Source organism: Emys orbicularis, chromosome 4, assembly GCF_028017835.1.
Source record: "Emys orbicularis isolate rEmyOrb1 chromosome 4, rEmyOrb1.hap1, whole genome shotgun sequence".
NCBI lineage: Eukaryota > Metazoa > Chordata > Testudines > Emydidae > Emys > Emys orbicularis.
Genome location: NC_088686.1, coordinates 25,633,700 through 25,658,840, shown reverse-complemented (window position 1 = coordinate 25,658,840; position 25,141 = coordinate 25,633,700). Strand labels below are relative to the sequence as shown.

The window sequence follows — 25,141 nt, the reverse complement described above, 5'->3', positions numbered from 1 at the left end:
AGCTGGTGTTTGCTGCTGCTTGGGGAAAATATTTAAGATAACTTTAAAGTAATATAAAATTTAAAAAAATAATACTAACAATAGAATGCATCAAAAATATAAAGAGTTTTTCATTGCAAACCTTAGAACCCAGACTAAAATGTTTGAAATTTTGTTTATCCTTTACCACTAGAATTGTAAGTGTAAATGCAGTGTTTTATCTCAAAAGTTTTACTAAATATTGTGTGAGCACGTATCTTTTATTCCTTCTTCCCCAGATTCCTTGTAATAATCAACCAGATTCTAGCTGTTCAGGTACTAGCGAGAAGGGAAAGTTAAATTGTTTTAGGAGGGCAACTACTAAAACCACAGCTGTAACTTCTGTTGAACAAATAGTGATGGTGATAAATTCTGCCTGATTTTTCTACGGGGAAGACCTAGGCTAGCGGGGAATCTTAATACTTGTGGAACATAAGAATATGCTAACCCTTTTCAGAAGATTGAGAATACGATGCATGATCCATGTAATAAATTACTATGTGCTGCATACATTTTATTTTCTGCATCCCTCAAAACATTAAACTAGCCCATTTTGTATTAGTATTATTAGTTTGTCTGTTAGTAGACTTCTACATTATGCTTAGATTTAGAGAATAATTAATTCTGTTTCCAGGGAGGAAATACATTATAGCTAATACTTTAGCCTCTATAATATATTAGTGAGTTTTGCTGAGCAAAATTTCTTGATTACTTTCCTTTTAGGTCATTAGTGATATACATTTGTGAGCTGTAATAGCAGTCCCTCTGAATAGGTTAAAGAGAATATTATCTGTTGGACATTCCTGTTATATTGACTTTATGACTCTGGATATATCATTGTGAATGCTGTAAATATGCTACAATACATGCTAGACAAAAGTTTAAAATCTCATTTCATCCCTTCCACATTAACTGTTTGAAGGTGGCTGAATGAATTATTTACCTGTTTCTTCTGTAACATAAGACTTCTAGGTATTTTTTAAATCATATAATAGCAGATATCACAAATTGTATAATAAGTTAGTCCGTTTTATGTGGCATTGTATTAGGGTGACAAGACATCCCGATTTTATAGGGACAGTCCCAATACTCGGGGCTTTGTCTTATATAGGTGCCTATTATCCCCCACCGCCTGTTCTGATTTTTCACACTTGCTATCTGGTCACCCTACATTGTGTATGTATATTGTTCTGTGTATAGGAAGAACAAATGGTTTGATCCTGCAGCTTTTCCTTACATGAGTTAGTTTTCAATGAGACTTTCAAGGTGGGTGAGGTAATATCTTTTATTGGACCAACTTCTGTTGGTGAGAGGGACAAGCTTTCCAGCTTACATAGACCTCTTCAGTGAGACTAAAGGCTAGAGAATTGGACCCACATTCTCTGCCCTGAGGAGATCAGATAATTTAGACAAACCAGTATGGCCCATGAGAAAACAACAAAGACAGAAGATACCAATGGAGGTGCTGTATTTGAAAAAGGAAAGATTGCTTCATGGGCATTTGGGAAGCTCTTGCATGCATAATGGGTTGGTGTGAAAGATGGTATAAGGCTGAGAGTAGGGGATAGAGTATCAGGGAACAGTTAGAAGATTGGAGACAGCATAGACTGGAAGTGGCAGAGATTTGAGGAGCAAAGAAACATGGTTGGCGCCTCAGAGAGGAACACAGTTTCAAAACCCGCATTTTGTATAGAGTGGCCTAGGGAAAAGTAATATGTGAGGAGGGCTGATAGGTAGAACTTGCAAAGATAATCATTGTGGGTTTCAAGGTTTTCTGTGTTGAGAGGAAATAATTCATTTTAGTATTTTAAGAGAAGAAATAATGGGATCTACTGGCAGCTTAGGGTGTAGGGACAAAAGAAAAATCAAAGATGCATGCACCAGGCAGGGTTAAAATGTGTTTGATGGAGAGGATAGTGTAATGATCAGAGTAATTAGAGAAAAGAGGATGAGAAGAAAAATAAGCTTTTTCATCTTCATTTTGAGTTGTTTTGTTTGGTATCCAAAAGCCTAGGGGTAAATTCTTTACACAATCAGTTGGTTAAAGCAAGTGCTCCAGCCTTTTCATTTTATGGAATACCAGGAAGGGTTTAATAGACCACAATGTGAGAACCCCTAGGTTAGTGGTGGAAATGTCAGTCAGGAGTCACAGCTTCTATTTCTGGCTCTGCCACTAACTCACACTGTGGCTTTGGGAAAGTCACTTAATTTCTTTGTGCCTCAGTTTCCTTATCTATAAACTGGGAGCAAATATAGTGCATCCATACTATAGTGGGGTTTAATAAGTTAGTTTGCAAATCACCTTGAGATCTGCAGAAGAAAGTCTCTCTAGATGTGCAAAATATTTTCTTGTTTTAAAGTTAGATGGTGCATGTGTACATATTGCTTTTCTTCAAGTAAGACACTACCAGTTTCTCCTATTGATGACTGTCTTGTGCATGTTTGTCAGAAATTACATTAAGGCACCTTCTAGGCAAGCAGAGCAGTCTTTATAACAAACAGATACCCATAATTGACTTGGAATGTTAGAAATTAGATCTTGGAGGCTTGGTTATGGAGAGCCTATCTAGTATTAGAATGACTTTGCTATTATTCTTAGGAAGGAAGCCATTAAGTTTACCTAGCATATACAATTAATCATTGTGTTATTAATTTGTTCTCTAAATTCAAAAGCAGCATTGTTGAATTAGTGAGAAAGATGTTCAGACCAAATACCATTTCTCAAAATAGAAAAGGGAGTGGAAGTATTAAAAGTGGCATTATGACTGTTGAGTAAATTTGTTCTTAAGCTTGCATTTCAGCCCTGTCTCTGTTTTATGAATTGTTTTGATAGGGAGAATCGTCCTGGATGTGGAGGTCCACGGACTAAGTCAGACATAGGAATTACACAGCACCCTTCTTGTCGCCAGCTGAATTCTGAGATGCAGGAGTGAGCAGGGGTGACCCTTGGTAGGTCAGTGAAGGAATCAGGATGTGGGCAGAGGTTTGCAAATTGCATGGATCCACTGACCACAGTTCTGTATGTAGGAGTTGTAACCACTGTGATCCACTGCACATCCCTGGTGCTGCAGTAATAGCTGTGGACCTGCTTAATGAGTGTCCAGGATCCAGGTGATGGAATTCAGCCCCCCAGTGTTCCTATTTTCTGCAAAAGCCCATTTACTGAGAGTTTGCACAGGGTGTGAGCTTTTATCCTTAAATCTTAATTCAGCACTTTAAACATCAAGAGATTGTCACAGATACAGACAGTTAGCTAGAGGGTGAAAGTAAAACTGTCAAATATTTATTTCTGCAACTACAGACTTTTTGCATGAAAATACACTTCCAAATGTAGACTCTATTTGTGTAGAACACAATAATAAACTTTGATAAAGTTCACCTCAGCAATGTGGTGGAAAGGGCCAACTGATAAATTAATTTTTTTCATCCCATCCCTGTTTAAATCAATGGGAAATATTGTACTGATAAACCATGAGTATAAGAATCTTCCAAGTTTATCCCAAATTTGTACCTGATCTCTTATCTGAAATTCATGTTAGAGTTTTTATGAAACGCTGATTTTGCAAAGGATGCCATGACTGTAATTAAAACTGGGTTTGCTTTTATATCAAAAGTATAACTGCTAGCAGTAATGTCTTAAACCCTAAATTTTCCTAAAGTGATAGACTAAGTGGTAAGATACCTTACCCGCTATATTGAATTTTTGTTTTTTTATTTATGTAAATCAAGACAATAATAGTGAAATAGAAAGAAAACACAGTGGATCACCTGCCAGTAAGATTTTTGCCATATAATAGCTCTCTGTGGCCATGTTGGCAGTAACTGGTAAAGTCATAGAAAAGTTGTTAGTTTCAGGGGAGAAAATAAATTAGCTTGGGCCTTGGTTCATGTGATCGTGGTCATCTTCAGTTGTTTGTTTCAATTTATATCCATCTTTAGTGCCCATCTGAGCACTCTGACAAACATTAAAACTCAGAATCAACAATTGCAATATAATAAAAATAGACTTCTTTAATAGTTATCCACCACTGAGTGAAATAAATACATATACTCTACTCCCTACAACCTACCATCTCACTAAATACCTGTAGCTGGAGATGAGCCTTGTAGCAGATGGATTTGGGGAGAGCCAAATTCAGAACCAAGGGATCTTAATGGAGAATGCCCTGCTAACGTCTCCCTCCCTTTAAACTTAACTGCAGCAACATTGGATGGGTGAGGGAATTAGCAATGGGATATAGAGTCTATTCCAGTGATTCTCAACCAGGGCTCCGGGGCCCCCTAGGGCACTGCGAGCAGGTTTCAGGGAGGCCGCCAAGCAGGACCAGTGTTAGACTCACTGGGGCCCAGGGCAGAAACCCAAAGCCCCACTGCATGGGGCTGAAGCCCGGAGTCCTGAGCCCCGCCACCTAGGGCTGAAGCAGAAGCCTGAGCAACTTAGCTTCGCGTTGCCACCTGTTGTGTGGGGCCCCGGGCAGTTGCCCTGCTTGCTACCCCTTAATGCCGGCCCTGGCTTTTATATGCAGAAAACCAGTAGTTGTGGCACAGGTGGGCCGTGGAGTTTTTATATCATGGTGGGGGGAGGCAGAAAGAAAAATGTTGAGAACCCCTGGTCTATTCACCTTGTGGTTACTGGTTCAAATCTAGCAAAGGTTGGTAGTGATAGAAAGTAGTCTCTGTTACTTTCCAGAAATGATGTGAAATGAATCAGGTCTTAATTCAGTTCTCTGTGGACAGATGTACACATCACAATACCCGCTTCACTATGCACAAATGCATAACTGGCACTGCTTGATGCTTTTATTGTTAGTCTTAGCAGAAGTCAAAAATTGAATAGGACATAGATACTAAACTGTCTCACCCCTTATCCCTAGACCCATTTCTTCCAGGAGTACATTTTGAGTTCACATGGAGAAGCTTGCAATGTTTGTATTAGCTTTATAGATCAGTGGAAGACTTCATTCAGTAGCTAGAGCTGCTAATCTTGTATCTTCAGTGAGCGTTAATTTCATACCTTATAATAAAAAATGTTAATGGATGAAACGTCATTCTTTTCTTTGGTATTTTCCTTTCATCTGTCCTATTGCCTTTTTAAATAAGGCCATTAAATGAAAGCAACAGAGAATCTATCTTTTGATACCTCAGTGTTTGTACCACAGAATTTTGAGGATGTGTGGAATATCAGATAATTTTTAATCAAACATTATTTATGCTCCCTTAGTGAAATTCACTGCAGTGTGGAGAGCCACACAAAGCCCTTGTGCATCACATGTCTACCATTCTGAGGGCTTAATGGGGTGAAAGCAGTGCAGAGGGCCTTGTATGTACACTGAACTGGGGTGAATTGTACTTACAAACATTACCCAGTTTTCTTCTGAAGTATCACTGTATTAAGTGAGCCTGATAAAACACTATCTAGGTTTAATTTCAGGAACAGATTTCTTTCCCCCCCTTTTTTGCTGCATGTAACAGTTTATTTTGAGATCACAGACCACTTTGTAATTGCTGATTGATTCACAGAAGAACTGGAGAAAGTTTTAAAAATAGCATCTATGGACTATTATAAATGATACAATGTCCCTCCCCCCAAAAAAGCATTCATAAACCCATAATATTATACATTTGTTAATGTGGTAAATGTCCGTGGAATACAGTTGTATAATATATATATATATATATATATATATATATATATTAGGGCTGTCAAGCGATTAAAAAAATTAATCATGATTAATCGAACTGTTAAACAATAATAGAATACCATTTATTTAAATATTTTTGGATGTTTTCTACATTTTCAAATATATTGATTTCAATTACAACACAGAATACAAAGTGTACAGTGCTCACTTTGTATTTATTTTTGATTACAAATATTTGCACTGTAAAAAACAAAAGTAGTGTTTTTCAGTTCCCCCATTACAAATACTGTAGTGCAATCTCTTTATCGTGAAAGTTGAACTTACAAATGTAGAATTATATACAAAAATAACTACATTAAAAAACAAAACAATGTAAAACTGTAGAGCCTACAAGTCCACCCAGTCCTACTTCTTGTTCAGCCAGTTGCTCAGACAAACAAGTGTGTTCGCATTTGCGGGAGATAATGCCCACTTCTTGTTTACAATGTCACCTGAAAGTCAGTATAGGTGTTTGCATGACACTATTATAGCCGGCGTCAGATGTGCTAAAGATTCATATGTCCTTTCATGCTTCAACCACCATTCCAGAGGACATGTGTCCATGCTGATGACAGGTTCTGCTCGATAATGATCCAAAGCCGTATGCACTGACGAATGTTCATTTTCATCATCTGAGTCAGATTCCACCAGCAGAAGGTTGGTTTTCTTTTTTGCTAGTTCAGGTTCTGTAGTTTCTGCATCAGAGTGTTGCTCTTTTAAGACTTCTGAAAGCATGCTCCACACCTAGTGCCTCAGATTTTGGAAGGCACTTCAGATTCTTAAACCTTGGGTCGAGTGCTGTATCTTTAGAAATTTCATATTGGTAACTTCTTTGCATTTTGTCAAATCTGCAGTGAAAGTATTCCTAGAACAACATGTGCTGGATCATCAGACGAGACTGATATAACATGAAATATATGGTAGAATACGGGTAAAACAGAGCAGGAGACATACAATTCTCCCCCAAGGAATTCAGTCACAAATTTAATTAACGCGTTATTTTTTCAATGAGTGTCATCAGTATGGAAGCATGTCCTCTGGAATGCTGGCTGAAGCATGAAGGGGCATACGAATGTTTAGCATATCTGGCACGTAAATACCTTGCAACGCCGGCTACAAAAGTGCCATGCGAATGCCTCTTTTCATTTTCAGGTGACGTAAATAAGAAGCGGACAGCATTATCTCCCATAAATGTAAACAAACTTGTTTTTCTTAGCGATTGGCTGAACAAGAAGCTGAACAAGGTGGGGATAATGATATGTTAGCATGATTTCACTGAATTAGTTATTTGGAAAGTAATTAATGGACTTGTATGCTCCAAAGTTTTACATTGTTTTGATTTTGAGTGCAGTTATGTAACCAAAAAAAATCTACATTTGTAAGTTGCACTTTCATGATAAAGAGAATGCACTACAGTACTTGTGTGAGGTGAATTGAAAAATACAATTTCTTTTATCATTTTTACAGTGCAAACATTTGTAATAAAAATAATATAAAGTGAGCACTGTACACTTTGTATTCTGTGTTGTAATTAAAATCAATATATTTGAAAATTTAGAAAAACATCCAAAAATATTTAATAAATGTCAATTGGTATTCTATTGTTTAACAGTGCGATTAAAGCTGCGATTAATCGAGATTAACTTTTTTGAGTTAATCGTGTGAGTTAACTGCGATTAATCAACAGCCCTAATATATATAGTGTTAATTCCAATTTGTTACAATTTAATTAAAACAGAAGTTATTTTAATCCATGTTTTAACACTGTATTGGCTAAGAAAATACAGCATCCGGATAATGGAGAATTCTGCAATAATAGACAACCATCATTAGGAAATCTGTGTCAGTGTGGATAATATGAAGTGAAACCATCAGTATCAAGTATTTTATCATAAATAAAACAACAGTCAGAATTGTAAATTAAAGTATTGGGCTCTCACTAGGAAATCATGTTTTATCTGATCATCAAAGAGTTGTTTAAAAATTAGGGTACTTTACAGTGCTGATAAGGTGTGTTTTAATTTCTAATTAAGTAGAAATTTATTTTTGTACTGAAGTCTAAACTACATGCAGATAATTTAAAATGGATTTAAAATTTCTTTAGAAGTAAATTATTAAACCATTAAGTCAAACAATTCTATATTATTAAGTCTTAATAAGTTTTATTCTGATTTTTTCTCCTGGAAGTTTAAGGTGAAATATGTCAAGTTGATGTTGCAATTGCTTTTCTGTCACTGGGAACTTTGGTAGGCCAAAGTGGAAAGTTTTTACTTTTCATATTTATGGGTGTAGGATAAGGTTGGGGTGAATAAATAGGGAAGTTGTCTATAATAATCTATTTAGAGTTATTTGCAATGTCAATAGAAGCAACTGCAAGTTCATAGAAGGGGACAAACTTTGGCTCAGTCAGCCTGTCCATCCTCCATGAAACTAAATCTAAAATGCTCATCCATTACATGATTAAAATGTGGAAGTAGCTCCCTGGGGATTTTTAGGGAGATGGGGTGGGGATAATGATATGTTAGCATGATTTCACTGAATTAGTTATTTGGAAAGTAATTAAGTGAGATTGCCCACACTCCATTACTTTCAATGAGTGAAATCTGACATGGTCCATCATTTTCTTGTCTTCCCTTGAAATGACCTATGATTGAATAAATATAATCTGCTTGTACTAAAATTTGTATCAGAAATCTCTAGTAATTGCTTTATGGAGTTTTAAATCTGAAATAAACATCTGGTGTTAATGTACAATTTGCATTCATTAACAGTATAGCTACTATAGTTGCTTGGAAAATTATGTAAATCTCTGGTGGGCAAGAGGGAAATCAAATATTTTTTATTTTTAATTATACCTTTATAATCTGGCAGAATACACTCGTGCATATTGCACATGCCATCTTACACTTAATAATGTTAAAGCTGCCTGAGCATCATATTATGCATTTGAAATATTGTCTCCAGCATTCTCTAGAGCCAAGTTCTCAGAAGCTTAGGTTTCTGAAATTGGAGCTAAATCTTGCATGGGTGAAAATAGGCACATTTGCAGATGCAAATGGAACAGAGATGTCTATGATCATTATACCTAGAGCAGGTAAAAAAGTCAAAACAATTTCAAGAATATTTCTGTAAAATTCTTGTATTTTACCTAAACTTGAAAAATTTCAATCAGCCTAATTTTGCCGAACCACATTGAAAAAAATTGAAATCTCCAGCTGTAATTTTTAACAGGGATTAGATGACAGAAGCATGAGCAGTAAGAAGTCAAGACTGGAAATTACCTGAGGCTGTAGGAGGTTCTGCTGTTCCTGTCAAGAGCATTATTGGAAGCATATTGTTTTTACAAACAGCAAGCAAAACTACAGTTTTAAAACTTTAGAAATGCTGATAGTGTCACACTTAGTTTTTGCTAAATATAGTATTAAATATAGTAGTATTACCTCTCCGCCCCCAGAAAATGGTTTAAACTATATAAGGCCTATTATAAGCTAATGAGAAATCCTCACTGGTAAACCCCCAAATTCAGATGCTGCTTTGAATCTTTTCTGCAAACCTTTTTGGATGGCACCTCCCCACCTTTTCTGAAGACTCCATTGGAGGAGCAAAAAGGTGGGTCTGCTGACTCTTCCTTCCAACCCTGAACTGGTGACACAGTTCAAAGTAAATTACGTGGCATTTCCCTATCAGTTGTAATCCAGAATACATTGAACACCAGAAAGGGAAAGTGCATGATGGCCTGTTGGAGGTAGCTGGGGTTAGGGTTTGCTGGAAGATGGGTTGGCTGGCTAGCTTGTTGAATTTCAGACTAGTCTTTATTAGAAACTTGCTGAAGTTCAAACTAGTTTTTATTAGAAACAGACTCTCCATCCCTAGTTGTCACACACTGCCATATATCTGCATTATATTTTTCCAAAGATAGACTAAAATTATAGGTCAGTGACAGCTGTGGGTGCTAAACTTATCTGAAAAATCAGGCCACTTTTATTTAGGTCCCAAAATATAGATTCAGAAACCTAAATTAAGACACCCAAGTTCATAAATTTTGTTCATACCTATGTCCAACTACAATTAAATCAACTTTAAAAAAAAGGTTTTGTGTAAGAAAAATCGCTCTTCTGATCCAAAGGTAACATACCGAAAACATTTTTATATATGATTATATATATGGTTTGTTTGGGGGCTAGACACAGATGATGAATTTCTGGCCCTATTAAAGTCAGAGGGAGTTTTGCCATTGACTTCAGTAGGGTTAGGACTTCACTCTCTGAAGTCACTTGCAAAATTCCCACTTACTTTAATATGGCCAGGATTTCACCCAGAACTCTGTGCTTTAGCTAATGTATACTTAATATACACAAGTAATCTGGAGGAGCTATTCACTTACTGTCCTAAGCAGCTGATATGTATCATCCCAGAAGTGACTGTATTTCAATAGAGAATGTAGTAATCTTCATTGTGTGAAGTTATTTTTCTAAACTGTTTTGGGATTCTTTTGGGATGAATGGTTTTATATATAATATTATGTATTATTTTTAAGTACTTATGTAAATGTGTGTAGAATTGGAGACCTTAATGAGTAATGCTTGATAATGCAAGCTCCCTCAACTCACACTGAAGTTAATCTCATGAGATGGTCAGCACCTCAGAAGATGGAGCCTGAATGGGCTGATTCAGGAAAGCACTTTAGAATGTGTTTCAATGTTGTCCGGAATAGGGATACTTTCTGGAATCAGTAAATTTATGAGCAAAAAAGTTTAAAAGAAAAAACAAAGGACAGTACATCACAAAGTGTACTTGATTTTATTTTGTTAGTTGTCATTCATATTAAATTATTTGTATTTTTACATTAAGTACTATATTTGTAAAAATAATAAAATCTTCTTAATGAGACCCTTCTAGCCCCTACAGTAGTCTGGTATATGGTTTTGTGGTTCCTGTTATATCTTTAATGAGAGATGAGGAGAGACCACCAATCTTTTTATGTAGATTATACATTTAGTGGTATTGCAAATATGGATTTTTGAGGCTCCGTTGTATATTTTTCTTGAGAAGAGACCATTAATAATGTTAACAAGTCAATTAAGAACTCAGGTTGCACGTGAACAGCAGTTTTATAGTTTTATCAAAATTATTTTTCAATAATCCCACTGTAGATACTGAAGATGGAAAATTCATGATGAAAAATATATTAGCTCTGGATTCCTTTAGAGCAAAGACCAGTGGGTTACACTGAATTAAGCTGCATTCCTGCAACATGTAGTACGTGGACGCACTGCTGCACTTGTGCCTTGCTCCAGTAATTTTAATGTCCAGAGCAGTCGGCCTGCCTGCTGCCCATTGCAGGATCGAGGCCTTATTTTGTAGCTTGTTACTATCACTGTTTCTAAGGCTGTATAAAGAAGAACATCAGAAAGTATTTTTATTCTTGCAATAGGGTTGATTGCCATAAATGATAATTGAGTATGCTTTTACTTCACTTTATATGTCAAGGAAATGTCTAAAAGAATGTAAAATATATAACATTATTAGAAGAAAACTTTCTCAGGTTTCTTTCAATAAATTTTTTTGGTGTTAGGAAAAATAGGTTAAAAACACTAGATTGCTTTCTCATTTCCTTTAATAGCACACATTTTCAGCTGAATATGTCAAATGTTATGTGCAAATATAACATGGGACTAAATGTTCAGTTATGGATTTAAAAAAATTGTCCATAGTTCATGTTACTCAAGTGCTTTATAATTACAATTCAGTAATTTGTATTAAAAGTAGAAGAAGAACATTTAATTCATCTAGGCTCTCACAAGGATATTGTGGTATTGCGACTGTGCCTTCAAGGACTGAGGCTAGGTCTACACTACCCGCCTGAATCGGCGGGTAGAAATCGACCTCTCGGGGATCGATTTATCGCGTCCCGTCGGGACGCGACAATCGATCCCCGAATCGACGCTCTTACTCCACCAGCGAAGGTGGGAGTAAGCGCCGTCGACGGGAAGCCGCAGAGGTCGATTTTGCCGCCGTCCCTACAGCAGGGTAAGTCGGCTGCGATACGTCGAATTCAGCTACGCTATTCGCGTAGCTGAATTTGCGTATCTTAAATCGACCCCCCCCCCTTGAGTGAAGACGTACCCTGAGTTTCCCAGATAGTCTGGGCAGGGCAGTGTGAAGATCCTATTATGCACAGCCAGTTGGAACAGAACACAGAATAAGGCAGATTTCCTGCAAGCTCCTTAAGCACTGAGTGATAACTGAACAGCACAGATAAATATTTACATTTAATTGCTTTGTATTTTGTTCATGGCTTTAAGAATATTTTAAATCCTTAATGATAGCCTGTTTTATCTGAATATCAACTCCAGTATGGCTTGCCACTAGTGAAGCAGCAGCTATGACAGAGGGAATGGGAATGCCAGAGTGAACTGGAATGAGTGAATAACTGCCCATCCCCTGTCTGTAATTTCTGGGTAAGGACTAGAACTATGGCTAACAACCACTTACTTCAAGAGAGAGGCTTAGAATTAAGGATGGGGTTCATTCATGTTGAAGGAGTGTGGGGGAGTACATTCCACTGATCCTATTTCATGTTTTTTTCAGGGCAAGGCTGGGAAAAGAAAAATTGTTGTTTGCACATAGCTCTGTCTGGTTTGGTAAAGTTTGCCCTATCTCTGTTTAACACACATTTGAGTAAAAATCGGTTTATAAATTTTTGTAAAGCACTTTGAGGATGAAAAACATCACAGAAGAGAGTTTTTGTGTGTGAGTATGGATTAAATAAAACACCATCACAGATCAGGGAGGATGGCTGAAGGATGTGAAATAGGATAGGCTGCCTCCTTCACATATTAGGAGGTGGAAAAGTGTGTAGGGCTGTTGAGGGGAAGGGGGTAAGCTACCTAGAGGTGTGGGAGCCTAAAGGCTGGGTGGTAGCATGGAGCTGGGGAGAGTGATTATATTGAGGGAAAAGAGAAGTTTGAGACATCCAAATGAGTTTGTGGAGCAATGGGGAAGACATGCAGACACTATTGACTGTAAGGAAGAGGAAAGAAACAACTTTTGGCTACTACAGTCTTGATTTAGATTTGAATTTGGTACATAAAGGTAGAAGGTTCCCTTACATTGTAAATATCCTCAACAATTCAGTATTGGACTGACTCCATAGCTCAGTTATTAGGGTAAGACTATTTTCATGTCCTAAAAGTAGAAGAATGGTTCAGCAGTAACCAATTCCATGGATGAGATGTGACTGTTCTGCTCTTGCAAGTTCTAACCTGGGCTTCTCTAGCTGAAGCACCCGACTGAATACAGCTGACATAGTGAGTGAGGAGAGCGATATAGCTGGGTCATAGCCCATTTAGGGATTTAAAGGTGAAGACCTGCTCCTTGAAGTGGATCCTGTTTTGGTCTCAAAAATCTACTGAGCTTGAGGGACTCAGCACATAAGGATCCTAAGCAGGAAAAAGCACCTGTCTAGTCTAATCCTATAGAATCTAAATGAGTGGAGAGAATAAAGCCAGCTAAAGTGGCTACATTGACTCCTTCAAGGCTTTGTAGGTTTTGTCATATTTGACAGATAAATCCAGAAACAATCTCTTTGGCTGCTAAACTGCCAACCCAGGCAATTATGGCTCAGAAGGTGGTGGGGGTATGTGTATATAGAGTGAGACGGATGTACATTAGTTTTCCCCCCTTATTATATTTATTTTTGTATTAATTTTAATTTTTAAAATAAATGCTTACCCTCAGGAGCTTTTGGTGTCTGCTGAACTTGGCAGCTTCATCTTTAGCTTGAATCTCTAGGCATGTTCAGTATGAAGTCTTTGAAGTAGCTGAGGCCTGGCTGAAGCTGCTCTTATGAGGGGGTGGGGAAGGACAATAAAATACACATTTTTATCACTTTTTTCTCTGCAGAGTGGTTTGAGCCATGCAGCTATGTCAAAGACTTCACACAAAACAGCATTTGACGTTGACTATATGCCAGTTTCAGCAGATACCAAAGGTCTTAGAGTCCTAAAGAAGCTGGGGCCTCAAGTGGTTTCATTTTAAATGGATTACAGTCAACAGAAAAATAGAACCATTATAGAATTTGTCAAGTCTTAAAACGTTAACCAACTCCAGTTTTAGAAGTGGAATGCCACACTCCAGAGAGAGGCAATATGGTCTAATGAGTTGAACACTGAGTCTAGGAGGCAGAAACTTCAGAATGCTCATCCTGACTGTTTGGCCCTGGGCAGGTTACTTAGGCTCTTTCTGTTTAGTTTTTCCCTCTGCAAAATGGGATAATGTTACCTACATCACACGGCTGTTGTAGAGATTAATTAAATGTATGAAAGTCTTTCCATGACTGGAACCTTCTGTAACTATTGTAAGCAGAGTCAGGATAAGCTCTACCCTGACATCTGGTGGTGAATTATGGCGAGGGTAGAAAATAACTTCAGGGGCTGGTCTTGTTTGCATAGGCACACCCACCCGCCTAGCCTGGGACAACAACAACTGAAAGTGGTTACTTTGGCTGGTGTGGGATCCCCAGTTTCTCTGTTATTGGGGCAGGAAGAATAAAGTGTTGTTACCCTGATTCTGTGAATCAAGGCCAGTGGAACTGTTGTATGACAGAGGGACTCACCAGTAACTAAGTAGCACTCACTAGACAAGGGGCATGGGTTACAAAACCCAGTGAATTGAGAGAGGTTGGGGACAGGTATGTGTACCTGATGGTATGGGCCCTGTTTGAGGGCCTGGAACACGAATTGTACTACCCCCTCTCTCCACTGTTGAATAGCAGAGCTAAGTTTGCTTCCATTAGGAGTCTAGCTAGAAGTTGCTGAACTGAATTCACTTTGGGCCAATGGTGCACCAGCACTGGGGCTCCCCTACTACAAGCTGAAATCACTAAGAGCTGAAATCACTAAAAGAGCTAAAATTGCTGAGCTGAGATCACTGAGTGCTGTGTTAACCAGTGTGGGAGCCTGAAGATATATTGCTAAGCAGCTGGCAGAGCCGAGCAGTTTGTGGGACGGTTGGAGCGGCCCATGGAACAGCGAGCGGAGCGGCGCAGAGCGGAGCTGAGCCATTTGCGGGGGCAGCTGGAGCGGTTCATGGGATGGCTGGTGGAGTGGAGCGGCTGGCAGAGCTGAGCAGTTTGTGGGACGGTTGGAGCGGCCCACGGAAGGGGGAGCAGAGCGGAGCAGTTTGCGGGGACGGCTGGGGGAGCGGAGCGGCTGGTAGAGCGGAGCTATTCGTGGTAAAGGCTGCAGCAGAACTCCACGGAGAGGTGGGGGCAGTCGGCCTCGGACCACGTAAGGTGCCCCTTAACATCCCATGTGCCCCCCCCATTTCCGCCCAGGCTGGGGGGGTAAAACTCTGCAGATAAACTTTTGAACTCTGGGGCGGCACTGACCAGGGACAGAGACTTTGGGGTTGTTGGACTTTGGGGTGATTGGACTTAAGACCCTGAGGGGAAAAGGACACTGCCAAACTTACTTGGAGGTGGGTCTTTTGCTCATGGTTTGTGTTATGAATCCTGTTTGTGGTGTTTCCCCAACATGATGCCGCATTGTTTCCCTCCTTTATTAAAAGGCTTTTGCTACACTTAGACTCCGTGCTTGCGAGAGGGGAAGTATTGCCTCCTAGAGGCGCCCGGGGGGTGGTATGTAATTGTCCCAGGTCACTGGGTGGGGGCTCGAGCCGGTTTTGCATTGCGTTATTGAAACGGAACCCCTAGATACTGAACCCAGCCCTTGTTGCTGCCAACTCAGAGGGTCAGAAGGGTTACACTATTATAAATTTGTTTTGGAGAATAGTGTAGTTGAGCTGCTGATTCTAGTTGCAGGTTACAATAATATCTTCTAATGATCTTTTCTTCAACTTGCTAAATATTTATTCACTTCTTTTTACAAAGTATAGCATTCCTTCATATTGAAATAAACTTGTAAACCTATACAATAAAACTTAAACCAGGAGTTCTCAAACTGGGGGTCGGGACCATTCAGGGGGTCGCGAGGTTATTACATGGGGCATTGCGAGCTGTCAGCCTCCACCCCAAACCCCGCTTTGCATCCAGCAGGGGCGGCTCTATGTATTTTGCCGCCCCAAGCATGGCAGTCAGGCGGCTTTCAGCGGCGCGCCTGCGGGAGGTCCGGCTGGTAATGCAGATTTGGCGGCATGCCTGCGGGAGGTCCGCCGGTCCCGCGGCTTCGGCATACCCGCCGCCGAATTGCTGCTGAAGCCGTGGGACCAGCGGACCTCCCGCAGACATGCTGCCGTATCCGCGTTACCAGCCGGACCGCCCGCAGGCATGCCGCCAAAGGCTCCCTGACTGTCGCCCCCACAGCGACTGGCAGGCTGCCCCTCGCGGCTTGCCGCCCCAGGCATGCACTTGATGCGCTGGTGCCTGGAGTCGCCCCTGCATCCAGCATTTATAATGGTGTTAAATATATAAAAAAGTGTTTTTAATTTATAAGGGGGGTCGCACTCAGAGGCTTCCTATGTGAAAGGGGTCACCAGTACAAAAGTTTGAGAACCACTGACTTAAACCATTCTCTATATTAGAAAGTGACATTTTGCTGAAACTGAAATTCAGTAGGATCTCTTGACATGCAAATTTAGATGGTTATATAAGGTCAAAATCATCCCAAGGAAGATTGCATCCAAGGCACGATCTTAGAGTAATTTAACTGCCTCTGGAACTATAAAATGTGGGATGTTCTTGGACCTTTTGTAGGCTCTTACAGCCACAGATGCAAATTCACACTGAACAAAGCAGTATTCTAAAAATGACAACATTTTTCAGCAATGTTGAACTACTGATTATTTTTACATGCTAAAGCTTGTGGATTATAAAAAAATCATTGTTCGGAGGCTTCATCATGATAAGAAGTAGGTTGTAAAAAGACAACCTGTGATGGCTGCCAGGGCCCTAAATGTAGTCAATATGTAAAGTTGTGTGTAGTTTTTAATTTTCCTTAATCCAGCATCTGCTCACTCATGACCAGCCCTTACTATAATGAATGTGTGTGCACAAAATGGAGGGTATAATTTTAAAAGGAATCAGATTTGTTTCAATCAACCCAAAAGGAGTTGTAAACAGGCCAGTAAATGATTGAATTTTATTATAGTGATGTGGCAGTGCCACTCTAGTTAAGGTTGCGTCATGACTTCTGTTTAAAGGTTGACCTTTCTACATCCTCTAAAATCAACATGATGAGATGAATTCCTCTGAAATTTTGTGTGCCTTGGCAGGATGCAGGGTAGGGTCATTTGACATAGGGGTTGTGGAAATGCAAGCTTTGAAAAAATAGCAAATTTTCAGTTTCTAGGTATTTTGTGCTTGTTTGCGTGTGTGGGTGTGTGTGGGGGTGTGTGCACGCGCGCAAAGCTAGAGATAAAACCATTGCTGTAATGCAAGTCAAAATGCTCTTAATCTGTCAAGTTTTACTCAAGCTAGTGCATGGCACCCACTAAATATTTGGGGGACCCAAATTGAGAACAGTATGTAAGAAAATGTATATTTTTACAGTACATGTGCCAATACAAAAAAACGGCTAAAAGGTTTCCATTGTCACCATTTTATATGCTTTAATGCTCAAATATTGTAAGAGCCCTAAAATCTGACTGGTTATACAGATTGATTTGAAATTTAGTGTGTCTCATGGAGATGTGGGGTAGTATTAGTGATCCAAATTTGGGGTCATTCACCCAAGGGGTTCTTGAGTTATAGGCCCCCCAAATCCCACTGAGGAAAATAGAAAGGAGCATACATTCTGACAAGTGTACAAGTATAATTAGGCAAGCCAAAAAAGACTCTGAAGCTGCTAGCAAAAGACACAAAAACTAATAGTAATTTTTTAAAAAAGCACATCAGAAGCAGGAAGCCTGCCAAACAAACAGTGGGGCCACTGGATGATCAAGGTACTAAAGGAGCACTCAAGGAAGACAAGGCTGTTGCAAAGAAGCTAAATGAATTATTTGAACTAGTCTTCACTGCAGGGGATGTGAGTGCCAGTAGAGGAGGTTTTGGAACAAATCGATAAAGTAAACAGTAATAAGTCACCAACAACTGATGGTATGCACTCACGAGTTCTGCAGGAATTCAAATATGAAATTACAGAACTACTAACTAATCAGTCTTTGTACCAGTTGGCTGGAGGATAGCTAATGTAACACCAATTTTTAAAAAAGGATCCAGAGGTAATCCTGACAATTACAGGTCAGTAAGCCTAATTTAAGTACCAGACAAATTGACTGAAATTTAGTAAAGAACAGAATTATCAGACACATAGATGAACACAATATGTTGGGGAAGAGTCAACATAGCTTTTGTAAAGGGAAATCATGCCTCACCAATCTATTAGAGCCAGTTGGTCTATTGTAGCTGGTCTTCTAGAAAGCCTTTGACAAGTTCCACATTAAAGGCTAAAGTAGAGTAATCTGTCATGGGATAAGAGGGAAGGTCCTCTCATAGATCAGTAACTGGCTAAAAGAGAAAACAAAGAGTAGGCATAGCTGGTCAGCTTTCACAACAGAAAAAGGTAAATAGCAGGGTCCCCCAAGGTTCTGTACTGGGACCTGTGATATTCAACATATTCATAAATAAGGCTATTATGTCATGGAAGTCATGGAATCTGTGATCTATGTGACATTTTCTGCTTCAGCCCTGGGGCAGCGGGGCTGGACCTTTCAGATGGTGAGGGAACCCAGAGCTCCCAGTTGCTGCAGGCAGCGGGGGGACCCAGAGCTCCCAGCTGCTGTGGGGGGCCCCTACAGCTCCCAGCTGCCCCAGGCGGCAGGGGGACCCGGAGCTCTGAGCCAACGACCCCAGAGCTCCGAGCTGGAGCACCCCGGAGCTATCAACTGCAGTGGCAGCAGATGCTGGACACCTTCCCCCGCCTCTTGCAGCAGGGCTCGGGCTCAGCCCGATTTTGTCATGGTTATTTTTAGTAAAAAGGCACAAGTCACAGGTTTCCGTTAGGGTTGCCAGGCTGGTAACCGCAGCCAATGGGAACTGCGGGGGTGGTGCCTATGGGCGGAGGCAGTGCCCACTGCACAGAGCAACCTGGCCGCACCTACACCTAGGAGCCGAGGGACATGTCGCCGCTTGTGGGGAGCCACCTGAGGTAAGCTCTGCCTGAACCTCGAAACCTCTCCCACATCCCAACCCCCTGCCGCAACCCTGAGCCCCCTCCTGCACCCAAACTCCCTCCTGCGCACCAACCCCCTGCGCCAAGCCTTCTCCCGCACCCAAACTCCCTCCAAGAGCCTGCACTCCCTCTCGTGCCCCAACCCCCAGCCCCCGCCCTGAGCCCCCTCCTGCACCTAAATTCCCTCCCGGAGCCTGCACCCCAAACCCTTTCCTGTGCCCCAACCCCCTGCCCCAGCTCAGAACCCATCCTGCACTCCGAACCCCTTGGCCCCAGCCCGGAGCCTCCTCCTATACCCCAAACCCCTCATCCCCAGCCCCACCCCAGAGCCTGCACTCCCAGCCCGAGGCCTCACATCCCCCGCACTCCAACCCCCTGCCCCAGCCCAGATCCGCCTCCTGCACCCTGAACTCTCTGCCCCCACCCCAGAGCCTGCACCCCCAGCCCAGAGCCTGTACCCCCTCCCACACTCCAACTCCCTGCCTCAGCCTGGAGCCCCCTCCCACACTCCGAATCCCCCAGCCGAGAGACTCCTCCTGCATCCCAAACCCCTCATCCCCAGCCCAGAGCCCGTACCCCCTCACACATCCCAACCCCCTGCCTCAGCCCAGAGCCCCCTCCCACACTCCGAACCCCTTGACCCCACCCCACAGCTCCCTCCTGCACCCCAAACCTTTCATCCCCGCCCCACCCCATAGCCCGCACCCTCAGCCGATGCCCTCACTCCCTCCGGCACCTCAACCCCCAGCCCGAGCCTGGTGAAAATGAGTGAGTGAGTGAGTATAGGGGAGAGTGAGCAATGGGGGGGGGGGGATGGAGTAAATGGGGGTGGAGCCTTGCGGAAGGGGGTGGGGCAAGGGTGTTCAGTTTTGTGCAATAAGAAAGTTGGCAATCCTAGTTTCCGTGAACTTTTGTTTATTGTCCATGACCTGTCCGTGATTTTTACTAAAAATAAGCATGACGTAATCTTAACTTTATTCATAAATGATCTGGAAAAGGGGGTAAACAGTGATGTGATCAAGTTTGCAGACAACACTAAATTACTCAAGATAGCTAAGTCCAAATTTGATGCAAAGAATTACAAAGAGATCTCACTAAACTTGGTTATGGGCAACAAAATGGCGGATAAAATTCAGTGTTATAAGTGCAAAGTAATGCTGATTGGAAAAAATAATCCCAGCTATACATACCAAATGTCTAAATTAGCTATTACCACTCAAGAAAGAGATCTTGGAGTTATCCTGGATAGTTCTCTGAAAACATCTCAGTGTGCAGCGGCAGTCAAAAAACTTAACAGAATGTTAGGAACTATTAAGAATGGTATAGATAATCAAACAGAAAATACCATAATGTCACTATATAAATCCCTGGGACATGTCCACCTTGAATACTGTATGCAGTTCTGGTTGCCTCATCTCAGCAAAGATATATGAGAATTGGAAAAGGTACAGAGAAGGGCAACAAAATGATTAGGGATATGGAACATCTTCCATACAAGGAGAGAGTAAAAAGGTTGGGACTGCTCATTTTAGAAAAGAGACGACTAAGGGGGGATATGATAGATGTCTAGAAAATCGTGAATGACGTTGAGAAAATGAATAGGGGCGTGTTATTTACGCTTTCACATAATAGAAGAACCAGAGGTCATCCAGGGAATGAGGATTTCAGGGAGATGCCTTCCCTGCTTATGGTGTTGGAGAGGGCTGAGTACTAACTCCTATCGAAAATATATCTTTCCCTGTTCAAAGAACTACAAAATTTCATGGCAGAAACTACATTAACACAGAGTTAAGGTTGCTTGATGTAAGTAATCCCCTTGCAGAATGTTGAGTTGAGCAAAACTCAAACTTCTAAAAATCAGCAAACATCCAGTAAAGTTTGCTTATGCAACATTAACTCTGCCCTCTTTCAGCAATGCCCCAATGTGCCCCATTAACACATACACCTTTACCCTGCCAACCCCCCATTTGCTGAAATTACAAGGTCTTCCCCTTGTTTTACAACCCATTCACTCTCACCCACAGGATTCCATCTTTAAAAGACAAAAAGGAAGGAAGGGAAAAAAGAAAATTTTCTCTGGCAGCTTGTTCTCAGGTAAAGTCATGGGGGAGGAGATCCTTGAAGCTGATTTAGTATTCAAAGTAATCCCAGGGGAAATGGATTAATGGGTGCTGTGCCGGTGAGGCAATTGAAGGTGAATCCAATTAGTGTCAACTCCCATCACTTAATGGAATTTTGCATGGGTTTAAGGAGCTACACTAGTACATCTGTTTGCATGATCAGTGATTATGTGTTGTGTGTGTGCGCGCGCATAGGCGCCAACTCTGTGGGTGCTCCGGGTCAGGAGCACCCACGGGGAAAAATTAGCACCCACCGGCAGCTAAACTCCCCACCCCCCTGCCCTCCCTCCCCACCTCGCCTCCGCCTCCTCCCCCTCCCCTGAGCGCGCCGCATCCCCGCTCCTCCGTCTACCTCCCAGCACTTGCCTCCGCCAAACAGCTGTAGCAAGCTCCGGGAGAGAGGTGGAGGAGTGGGAATGTGGCGCGCTTTGGGGAAGAGGCGGGGCCGGAGTGGGGATTTGGGGAAGGGGTTGGAATGGGGGCGGGGCAGGGGTGGAGGCGGGGCAGGGCCGGGGGTATAGGGGGGTCGAGCACCCACCAGTGCCAGAAGAAGTCGGCGCCTATGTGTGTGCATGTCTGTATGTGTTATATTACAAATGGAGCTGGTAGCACTGCCTATTATTAAGGTTGGCTGACACTATAAGACCCTGTTTTCAGTGGCTTATTACTTTGCCAGATTTTAACTGTTTGAGCTGAAATTTTCCATGCTTGCTGTCTGCCTCAGAGAGAATTATTTTGGAAAATTTCACCCAAACTGGGTCAGCTGTTTTTGAGAATTAAGCTAGGGAAAAAATACATTGTTTTGCCTATGTTAAAAAAATTCTTGACAACTTCCTTGAAAAGTTCTAGTGTCCCTGTGCATTAGTGGATGGACTTAAAATTTGGCAGGGGTTTGAAGTTTGTGTTATGGATGTGCCTTGGAAGTTCCCATGAAAGTCCACCCAAATTTGGCCAAGTTATAAGCCTTTGAAAAATCACAGTTTGCACATGCTCAGTAGAAACTTCTTCAATTTTAGCAGCTAAAAATCTTTGACGATTCCACCTTCAGTGAGCATTCTCAAGTATCTCTCGCCAATCCTACGTGTGACAAGGTGGTGTATATGCCATCTACACAGAGTGACTGAGCATGCTTCCCCCTGGGGCTAGAGGGGTGAAGCCAGGCTTTCCTTGTAATTGCTGCTGTGTGGCAGGGTGGGGCTGGACACTAGAACTGAGTGCAGGGAGTGAGAGCCTGTGCTCTCAGGGACAACCCCCTCCCCCACCTCATTTGTTGCAAAAGTTGGAAGGTGTGTAGTGAATGAGGTAGGGAATTGCAGGAAGAGAAAGGATGGTTTCATCGTAAAGATGTTTGAATGCTGCTCTGGAAAATTGGATTTTATTCAATTGGATTTTATTCTGTGTCACAGAGTTACTATGTGATGCTGAGCAAATCACTGAAATCAGACTTTTCAAAAGTGGCCAGTAATTGTGTGTTCCTCATTTTTTGGGTTCCTGACTCAAGACCTTGGATCTGATTTGCAGAAGTGTTGAGTACTTACAGCTGCAACAGAAGTCAATGAGTGCTGTGATTTGAACATGTAAAGTGCTGTAGCTATATAAAGTTAAGTATTCTGAAAAATCAGGTCCTAAGCATTTCAGCCTAGACACCCAAAATTTAGTGGGTACTTCTGAACTTAATCTCTGTGCCTTAGTTCCCCCTCTCTAAAGTGGGGATGATACCAGACCCTCACCTCACCTCACCGAGGTGTTGTGAACATAAATGAATACTTCTGAAGCACTCATGCACTGTATTGATGAGCACCATAGAAAAACCCATAAGGAAACTAATAATTCTGTCTTCAGACCAGCATTTGAATAGTGTGTAGTAAATAATGCATGAGGCCACACATTGAACAATGGGGAGAAAACAAAATATTGAATAGCTGCTCAATTAAGAAGAAAGATACTGGAATACATTTTTAAACAATCAATTTATAAGCACATAGAGGATAATAAGGTTGTAAGGACTAGCCAGCATGGATTTGTCAAGAACAAATCATGCCAAACTAACCTAATTTCATTCTTTGACAGAGTAACTGGCCTCATGGATAGGGGTGAAGCAGTAGATGTGATATTGTATCTTGATTTTAGTAAGGCTTTTGACACAGTCCAACATGACATTCTCATAAGCAAGCTAGGGAAAATGTAGTATAGATGAAATTACTATAAGGTGAGTGCACAACTGGTTGAAAGTCTGTACTAAAAGAGTAGTTATCGATCATTCACTGTCAAACAGGAAGTGTCTCTAGTGGGGGGCTGCAGCCGTCAGTCCTGGGTCCAGTACCATTCAATATTTTCATTAATGACCTGGATAATGTAGTGAAGAGTATACTTATAAAAATTTGCAGATGACACCAAGCTGGGAGGGGTTGTAAGCACTTTGGAGGACAAAATTAGAATTCAAAATGACCTGGACAAATTGGAGGATTGGTCTGAAATCAATAAGATGAAATTCAATAAAGACAAATGCAAAGTACTTCACTTAGGAAGGAAAAAACAAACACACAGCCACAAATGGGGAATAACTGGCTAGATGGTAGTACTGGTGAAAAAGATCTGGGGTTATAGTGGATCAAAAATTGAATATGAGTCAAAAGTGTGATGTAGTTGTGAAAAAGGCTAATAACATTCTGGTGTGTATGAATAGGAGTAGCTTATTCCATAAGACACAGGAGGTAATTGTCCTGCTCTAATCAGCACTGGTGAGGCCTCAGCTGTGGGTGCCACACTTTTGAAAGATGTGGACAAATTGGAGAGCATCCAGAGCACAGCAACAAAAATGATAATTTAGAAAACCTGACCTATGAGGAAAGGTTAAAAAAACTGGGCAAGTTTAGTCATGAAAAAAGATGACTGAGCGAGGACCTGATATTCTTCAAATCTGTTAAGGGGCTGTTATAAAGAGGATGGTGATCAGTTCTCTATGTTCACTGAAGGAAAAACAAAAAGTAATGGGCTTAATCTTCAGGAAGGGAGATTTAAGTTAGATATTAGGAAAAGCTTTCTAATTATAAAGGTAGTTGTGACCCAAGAACTCCTTCATGCCAACTGACAAAGATGTTATAGGAACGTCCTGATTCTGGTATTTACGTTCTGGGTCACCAAAGAAAGTCATGCAAGGTCTTAAATGAAAGCCAGGATCACACTGGTCATTAGTATCTTTGTGAAATGTATGTATATATACTATATAAGGAGTTATGTATAGATACTGACAATATGGTTTAAAGGCTATATCAAGCCAGAGTTGACAAACAGGCTTTCTGTCAGACAAAGAGATGTGTATCCATCTATCTGGCTGTTGAAATGTAAGTTAAATATTGTCTCATTCACGATGTGTCTCCCATCACCTGTCTAAGCTGAATGCAGATGAAGGATTGTAAGAATTTCAGAAAGGAACTAACACTAACTAATTAGCAAAACATAACGAGGGAAGAGAACCTTATTTTGAGATATACGTCAAAGGTTTGCTGGACTATATTTGGGGAATAAAAAAGACACCCTGGCATCCTTCACCTAGGAACTAAATGGGCAGTGCATTTAGATTCATGAAAATGGAATGTCAACCAGCCTTGGTTGAAACGTTGCAGAGAACATTTAGGGTGAGGTAAACTTATTTAGACAGGAGGATAGCCTGTTAATAAAAGTATAGTCTCTGGAAAGCGTGTTATGATTTTGTTTTATATGTAACCTTTTGTTTCTATTATCCTTATTCACAATTGCTTGAACCTTCAATCTTTGGTAATAAACGTATCCTTGTTTTCATTCTAGATATATCTAAGTGCTGTGACATTAAGCAAGGTGCTGACCCTGAGTTGAATCATACAAGCTGATGGATACATTGTTCCCTTGGGGACAGCAGATCCAGTATTTCTGTGAGTCTTCAGTGGATAAAGAGATAGGGGAATGCTTCAAAGGGACTTGAGGACTGGGGTTCACCTTGGGGTGCAACCCAAAGCAAAATTACGGGTATCTTTGCCCAGAAGAGAGTGCTTGGGTGGCTGATAGGCTGATGGTGTCAGAGAGCTGGCAGCTACTCCCTCATGCTGGAGGCAGGGAGTAACAAGGTGACTCACGGTCCTGGGTACCCTGAGAACCATGATGGTAATTACGTTCTGGAATAGGCTTCTAAGGGAGGTTATGGAATCCTTACCAT

General features: G+C 41.1%; 1 protein-coding gene across 2 annotated transcripts in view; it reads left to right on the top strand.

The window, feature by feature from the left end:
- Positions 1 to 25,141, top strand: part of EML1 (EMAP like 1) — a 122,208-nt gene that overhangs the window by 1,062 nt on the left and 96,005 nt on the right. The gene's annotated exons all lie outside the window — the stretch shown is intronic.